This window comes from Mus pahari, chromosome 2, assembly GCF_900095145.1.
Source record: "Mus pahari chromosome 2, PAHARI_EIJ_v1.1, whole genome shotgun sequence".
Lineage (NCBI taxonomy): Eukaryota > Metazoa > Chordata > Mammalia > Rodentia > Muridae > Mus > Mus pahari.
In genome coordinates this window covers 126,830,943-126,839,925 of record NC_034591.1, presented here as the reverse complement: position 1 = coordinate 126,839,925, position 8,983 = coordinate 126,830,943, and the positions used below count along the sequence as shown (strand labels likewise).

The 8,983-nt window shown below is 34.7% G+C and overlaps 1 protein-coding gene across 2 annotated transcripts in view; it reads right to left on the bottom strand.

Annotated features, from left to right (window-relative positions):
• Positions 1 to 8,983, bottom strand: part of Grm7 (glutamate metabotropic receptor 7) — an 858,724-nt gene that overhangs the window by 561,565 nt on the left and 288,176 nt on the right. The gene's annotated exons all lie outside the window — the stretch shown is intronic.

The window sequence follows — 8,983 nt, the reverse complement described above, 5'->3', positions numbered from 1 at the left end:
TTGAAAACCCAAAAGAGAGAGAGAGAGAGAGAGAGAAAGAAAGAAAGAAAGAGAGAAGAAAGGGGGGAGGGAGGGAGGGAAGGAGGTAGAAAATGTCTGCCATTACATAAAAACAGAAGTACAATAGTTCTGCACACACAAATAAAATCATGTTACTTTTACTTTTTCAACTTTAAGTAAATCTAAAGTCCATGCATTTTGAGTGGTGTAATAGGTGCCTACACCAACCCTCAAATTCCCTTCAGTTCCAGCTGTCTCTCTCCCAGTTCTCTTACTCTACCGTAACTCACTTTCCATCCACAAAATCAATCCTCTTTCCTCTGACTTGTATGGGAGTCCACTCTTAGAGGACATAGTCATAGACTGAAAGGACATAATGAGGACCAAGACATTAAAGAAAAACTCAGTTCCAGCTCAATCTGCCCTAATTTTACAACCTGAGGAAATGTCCGGAGCCCCAGTGTGCACTGGTAAATGCATGAAAATTATGATGTATCTAACCTCAAGAGACTGTTCTGAAGACAATAACATATTTATTATACACATGTACATATATATGTTGCGTATTTGTTGCTATTATTACAGCATATCTCTGTGTACCTTTATCTCTTAATCATTAAGAAATTATTTTCTTAATGATGATAGTTTTATAGCTCATCTTATCTGTATCCATGAGATGTTTAGTATCTGACTATTAAACATTATATATATATATATATATATATATATATATATATGTGTGTGTGTGTGTGTGTGTATATATATAATGTATATTATATATATATAATGTGTAATATACATATATATTTATATGTGATGTGTGTGTGTATCACTCTATGTCATCTTTAAAAAAAAACCTATCAGTTTCATATAGAACTCCAAACATTGTGCTGCTAACATGCATCCAAAGTAAATGTGTTCTAATTCTATACAAAAAGCAGAAATTTGTCTTCAAGTGCTAGTAGAATGCTTGCCTAATATGTATGAAGCCTAGGTTTTCATTTACAGTACCAAATAAACCATATATACTAACCCTGGCACTCAGGACTAGAGGAAGGAAAATCAGAAGTTAATGGTCATTCTGATAACACAGTAATTTCAAAGGTAATCTGGGCTACTTGAAACTCTGTCTCAATCCAAAATCCTTAAAAACAAAATACCTATTGGCATAGTGCTCAGCAATACCATTTTGGACAAACATGAACTATTTTACTATATAATATGTGAAGACTGCCCATCACATCTCATGCAAGTCATGGAGACTGTGAACTACAGAATGTGATCATTGATTGAAAGCTCCTCATGAGAATGGAATAGTCCACTGCTCAAAAACTAGGTAAGATAATAAGGTCAGGATGTAGATAAAGAGCTTTGAAAACCATCTTGTTCATCAGGTTTCCATTAGGAGGACTATAGCTAATCTTTAAATGCTGGGAGAGATGAAGATATATTTTACATGAGAATCTGAAATAGCCACCTTATCATTCCTAAGGGAAGCTGTGAAAAGAGTGCTTTAAACTGTGAAACTTGTTTGACTGCACATAACCCTGGCCCAACAGCATGTGATGCACTTGGCATTTCCTCCTATCTGGTCTCATAGGTGCTGTCCCTATTTTATGAATCCAAATTGTCACCAAATCATACTATGGTTTCTCATAGCTCAAACACTCAAACTGCCTCAAGATTGCATATTTTGTGTTAATTGAACTTTGTGCTTATCAAGAGCTAATCTTGTCATATTAGAAAGTACAATCTCAGGTAATGGGAGGATTCATGTGAGTAATGTTTTTACGAGGAAACTCTATGACTGAACCTCTGATCTGAGGATAGGGAGAATCAATTGGCTAAATAACTCCTCACACCATGAATGATTAGAAAGACAAATAGTAGGAGCCATTGTTCTGAGAGAACATATAAGTTGTCATTGCTAATAACAGGATAAATGGCAGACAAAACTGGATCCTCTGCGTTAGAGGAAGGAAGCCAGGGGAAACTTCTGATGCTGTTTTACTTTCATGCCCAGAATGAAATAAGGAGTCCATTTAGATACTGTTCTTGTACAGAAAAGACTCCTGTAGGTAGGAAAGAGATATTTATTTGAAGCAAACCTCATGTTAAGATATTGTGATCGTTAATGGAGACAGCATGAGAAGATGTAGAATATATCTCTAGAATATAAGCTAGACAGGGTTTATCAATGAGAGACTTCCTAGAATGGATCAAATGAGATGAGTGGATTCACTGTAAATGAGGATGGCAATATTTTATGGGCTTCCAGTCTGAATAAAAGCAATACCGGGGTGAAGACCAGTATTCCTGAACTTTTACTTCCTGTCTACAAGATGCAATGTTACCAGCTACCTGAAACCCTGCGGCCATTCCTCTTTGACTCACATGGCCTTGACTTTCAAATAATGATCTGGAATAAACCCCTTATGCTGCTATTGTTGGATGTTTTGTCACAAAAACAGGTAAAGAAACCAGTCAGATGGATAACCACAGACAATTGATGTGTATAATGTGTCCTAAGTGTAGGCTAAAGATGATGTGTACACGTTAGACATTGTGTCTTTGTCGTAAAGGCTATGCATGTATATATACATTTGTAATGTATATATGAAAGAGGATACAGTTACAATTCTATTTTTATTCCTTAACAGCTTTGTTTCCTATGAGCAGTGTATATGTGTATCAACTAAACATGTGACCACAGTATGGGAATCCCATCATAAAAAGTTTGGCCACAACTTAAGAAAGATCCAAATATGAAGGGTACTCCATAGCCTCATGTTTAAATTTATTCTCTACTCTGAGTGTTACTATGCACTCATTGCATGAGATATCTGGACCATGTTAAAAGGTTTAACCATTGGTAGAACTGTTTGGGAAGGATTAGGACATTTGTGCTTGTTGGACAAATGTATCACTAGGGGTGGGCTTTGAGGTTTCAAAATCCAGTGACATGGCCAGTTATCTTTCTTTGCCTCATGCTTGTGAATCAAATGTGAACTCTTATCTACTGCTACAGCACTCTAGGTGTTTGTCAGCTGCCACGTTTCCTGCCATTATAGTCATGGACTCAGCCTTTGGATTTGTAAGCAAACCCAAATAATCTCTTTTTGTATATGTTGCCATAGTTGTGATATGTCTTTGCAGCAATAAAGGTGACTAAGGAATCTAGCAATACAAATGTCTTACAAAATGATTCTTAACCAAAAACAATGTCACTGTGAAAAGGCAAACTTAAGGATGTATAAAAAAAAGAAAAGAAAAAGAAAAGAAAGAAACTAATGTAGGTCACATGACTAGCAAAAGCTCAGTCATCTTTACAACATGCTGATGGTTATGATAGCCTGTCATAGAGCCCAAAGAAATGGATCAGCTTCAAAATTAAATGTTTAGCTAGTGTAGACATAGCAAATTGCATTTACCAGAAATTGTGTTCCTCGTGTAGCAATAATAAAAAGGTAGGGCTACCACAGTTGTTTTGCTTAGAGAACCAATGAAAAATATCTGATTGACTGGAAACAAAATCAGTTTTTTTTTAACATCCCAATATAAATGAACAGTGAGTACTGAATTACAAATATTCATTCTCTCTGTGATATTAAAACAACATTCTATCTCTTATCTTTTCTTTCATGATATGACCTTATATCCCATTCAGCTAGGCAAAGCTTACCTCATTTCATAATAACCACATGTAAAAAGTTATCCTGATTTACAAGTCATTTCAGTCCAACACAAGTAGTTCAAATTTTATTCATTCCCTAAAATCAGATAAGTATCAGGGCAACACATACTTTTATTATTAATAAATCAGAACAGAAATCCTCTGACAATATTTAATAGTGATGACTTCTGTACTGCCCAGGGACCTATTCAAGCAGAATTATTTTCTCTGATGGATGTCACTGGCATCAAGTAACATCTGTTTGTTAATAAGCTTCTTCCCTGGAATTAGCTTAGATAATGCAGGGATTTGGAGAACATGGTCCAGGGGTTAGAAATAGACTGTGTGTCCACATTTCTGGGCTGGGGTCCCAAGTTTGTCACTGACACTTCAAGCTGGCATGGAATGGATGTGAGTTGATATGAGACCCAAACAATCTTGCACTGAGGGTGAAGATGGTGGCAAAAGGGGAGATGGAAATCCCACCAGTTTGGCATATCACAAAGATCAACTACTGCTTGCTCTTGAATTGTTTGCTCATCCACAAATTGTAGAGAAGGAATTCTGTGGTTTATGAACTATATCATGATCTGTTATCTAAAATGTTCCCAAAATGCATATGTTATTTTTCCATCCAACAACTATGAAAGTATTACAAAGCATGAGAGTAGGGCAAAGTGTTTATGTGTCAGTCTTACACATTGCAGAAACTCCTAACACCATAAAAGCTCAGATGCAGCAGGTTTCCATAAAAATTTCAAGTTTTCTGGAATATTCAAATTCTTTGCTTTGAGTATGAAGACCTACTGAATATATAGTTATATAAAAGCCTTCCCTTTCCCCATTTTCTCTCATTATGTAATTGATATAGATATCACAAGAAAATCAGTGAACTGTCAATATATCATGTTTTGAAAAATTAAATAAAATCATTTGTGTTAGTTGAACTAGTTTTGTGGTTCGAAACTAAACAGTAAAGTAAAGAAATATTTCAAAATACTGGCGAATTTAAAATTTCTTTTAAAACAGAATTTGATTTACAATTACTAAGGAAAAATCCATGAATAATAAAAATTAATTGATAATAACACACAAATAGTACAATTATCCATACAATATAAATTTCAAAGCCAGATGGTAAAACTAAAATTTTGATTGTTTGCATAGTGCATACAAAGAATTTAAAATAGAGGCATATAATAGTTATTTTAATAGAAAATATTTACCAATAAATTGGTAAATGTCTTTAAGTACAATTTCCTAATAGTACTCTGAAAACTTATATTTTTCTTCTAGTGTCATGATATCTATGTAAGAAAATCCTGGCATTTTGACAAGCTATATAGAGCACAAGCTTCCTACTTATACTGAAACTTTATTACTTAATGTATGCATTCACTTTGGTGTTACTGGAAAATATTTCATTATACTTTGTACTTATAGTTGAACTTTTATCACCCTACCAAATGTTTTACCTTTATGGAACCAGATGTATGCCTTCTGTAAGGAAATCTATATGTGGACATATGCATTCTTATGCCCATCCACACTCTACTTTCAACCCTCTCTTATTACATATACGATTTTACATGCATGTAAATTATTTTACTCACAAGAGAAAGTATGTTTTCTTGATCGTTCCCAGACTGACTTAACTCATTCAGCATGATGGTTAGCAGTCAGCCCCAGTTTTCCTCAAATGCTATAACTTCAGTCTTAATAGTTGAAAATGCTCCATTGTATTTATAAACCATATAAATGAATTATGGATTTGGATTATGTTTCTTATGCTGAATCTTCATAAGTTTTACAAGGAATAAGACATTCTTGAATTAACACCTTCTGCATAAATCTGTCAATAAGCGGGTGACTCTTACTAAAACATTTAGGCACTTGCTGACATTTTCTCACCTGTATCACTCTTATTAATTGTGGTATATTTCTCTATATTTATTTAGTTTTAGTTGCTTGCAGCCAATAACTTTTTCCTGACTGCAATGGCAACAGTAGTATAATGGAAAAGGAAGGGGATGGCCTGGCAAAAGAATTGGACTATAAAGATGGAAACCAGACCCAGACTAAATGATGGTACTGGACAGAAAGTAGAGATACCCTGCGAGATGGGCGGCTTAGGACATAATTAATGATATTTCAAAACAAAATCTATGTGAAATCTTGATGTTGATGATCCCTTTATTACTCTAGGTCTCCTGAGCTCCAGGAAGCTACTTTTAGTGGTAAGTAGCTTGATTTTTACCAGCACTAATGCAAGGAATGAGCTATTCTGAGAATATCATTGACGTATTTTCTATAAGAAAGCCATGTCATATGGTGATTCTGAGATGACTTGAGCATAGAACCAAAGTTAGACTAGAGCCTTAGGAATTTTATCCCTACGGTTCTAAAAGCATCCTAAAACCTTTGTGCAAGACAAAAAGATTTGAGCAAAATTTTTTCACACAATGGGGTTCTTTCTTGGAAAACCTGAAACATCCCTGTTTAAAGCTCTTTGGTTGCAACTTCTTCTACACACAGCAACCCTCCTATATGTTCAAGTGATGCACACTCTCACTTCCTTCATCTCTCCCTTCAAATAGTTGAATATTTCATATTTCTGACATTTAGCTCAATATGTTCCAGAGTATCAATCAATTTGTGGAGGAATAACGATGAGAAAGAGAAAGAATATGGGAAAAGGATAAAAAAAAATAGTACAGGAGGGGAGGAAGGGTGTTTAGATGGCTCAGTAGGCAAGTGCAACTACTGCTTTTTTGCAGGATAGGTTCCCACCATCCACATCACAACAGTTGGCTCACAATAGTTAGTAACTCCACCTACAGAAAACTGATATATGCTTCTGGACTCTGTGGGCACTGGACTTACTCATGTACATGTACACACACACACACACACACACACACACACATATATATATATATATATATATATATATATATATAGTTTAAAATTTAAAAAGAAAGGAAGAAAATAATTTATAGCATAGGAAATTAAAAATACTATAACATGAAGTAGATTTATACAAACATCTTCAAATTGGTCATCACAACCATCTCAAAGCTCTCTGAAATCACCACTTTTCTCATGTTTCGGAGGAACTTCATTGAGTCTATCATGCTCTCTGTTAACTTTCCTTAACCCATTCTCAATAAACTTACCCTATCCAATCTTCACCCACATTCTGCCACTCAGGGGTCTTTTTCAAAGTCACTGATGATCTTCAGGCCACAAAAATATTATGATCTGTCTTGTACTTGCTAAAGTTTGACCTTCAGCTCCTCATTCCTGATTCCCAAGAACACAATTTCTTTGGATTCTGTTTAGTTCATGTTGCTGGATCTGTCACCAATTCTAGACATTGAAATAGTTTTGTTGGCTATGTCCCTGAGCATCCTCCAGCCTGAAGTGATCACATGCCATTTACCAAAATTATATAGCACTGACATACTAACAGATCTCACGTTCTGATCTCCATTGCAGAGATGATGCTACTATATTTTTATGCCCAACTGCCTGTACAGTAATGGCATCTGGATATAATTCAGACATGCCAAGATTTACATATTTTTAATATGCATAGAGCTTAGATTTCAACTTAGCTACATCTGGTCCTCAATTACCCTCTTAACCCTTAGGAAAGAGTAATGAATGTGCTGTCTGCTGATGCTTGGTGTTAGAAGCAAGAACAATGAGGAAGATGGTAGGGAAACTGATTAATGAGCATTAAATATTTACTCACCTCCTGGGTAGCAAATCCTGACTTCTAGAAAACTAAAATGAAGCTTGATCAATTTTTCTTTATATCTAATCCTATTAATTTGGGAGTGTGGAGAATAACAATAATGAATTTAGAGTCATCTTTCCTGCCATCTCTACATTACATTTTTGGCCTTAGACAATACAAAAATCTAAAAGCAATCTTAAACCAGATTACATTGCTGGAAAAATATATTTCATCAACAGTTCAGTGTTTTTTTTCTTTCTTATGTTAACATATAATCCTTATAATCAAGGAGAAAATATTCACTTTTGATCTCTCAACTCAACAGAATCAACTTCTTCCTAATTTTATGGTTCAAAGCACTTACCAGTTTCCTTTCTATTTCATTCTTCATCTTTCTCACAGTCACATTTAAAAGAATCTATGAAAGTCTTCTTTGTGTATTGAAATATAAAACAAGATCTTTAATATATAAGCAGAATTAGTTTAAGATTCAATTTAGAAATATAATTACACTAGGTCTTGCTTTAACAAGCACTGACAAGAAGAAAATCACTATCCCCACAATTCTAAATCTAGGGTTAAAACTGTATAAATTTCCCTATCTATTAGAAATCTACAGCTACAATAATCTGAAGACATAGGTAATATGCACTTTCCTATCCAGACAGAACCTTATACAACATGAGACATATCATAAAGCCCAGTAAATGAGTGAGATCCATGGCAGGGTTTGAAAAAAAAAAGCAAATTAGTTTCATGGAGCATTTATTTATTTACTTATTTATTTATGAAACAACATGTTGAACCCAAGACCTACTGGGCTAAACAAATACTCTACATACCCAGGCATTTTTATTTCAGTCTGAAATAGTAATCACTAAGCTGCTTCACATAGCCTTGATGTAATTAGTTTATGCTAATCTCAGATTAAACATACTCATGTTTCAGCCTTCTACAAACTGAGATTACAGACTTGATCTGTGATACCCAGAAATTCATAGATTTGGAGTATTAACATTTTGCTCTGTGAACAAATGCATATTTAGTAACTAATATTTCCATTGGCTCTTACAAGTTCTTGACAGGGACCAAACTGAAAAAGACACACAATGATATCTGCTTTACCACCATTTCTGATTTTAATATTTAAAGGACTAAACTGAAGGCCATATATTTTTTTGTATCAAAACAATGATTAGATTACATATTTTGCCTCACATGTATGGATCAGTCACATGAACATGAGACTGAGCTAGAGGGGAGGAAACATTAGAAGAATATCACTAAGGCAAGAGGTTTTCAGGCCATTGAGCTTGGGAAGGGGATGTTCCATTCAGAGGATACTGCTTGGGTAAAAGCCCAGAGGAAAGCAACATATGGTATGAGGAAATTATCTTTTTTTGGGAAAATCAGGGGCAGAAACAAATAATTAAATGGTTAAAAAAATGGGAAGATAGAATGTGAAATAATTAAAGCAGTGCTGGATTTTTAGACATTCGTACTTGTCTACATGATTAAATACTCTGGATGCAGAGACCCACAGCTAGACACAAGACATTATTCTGAGA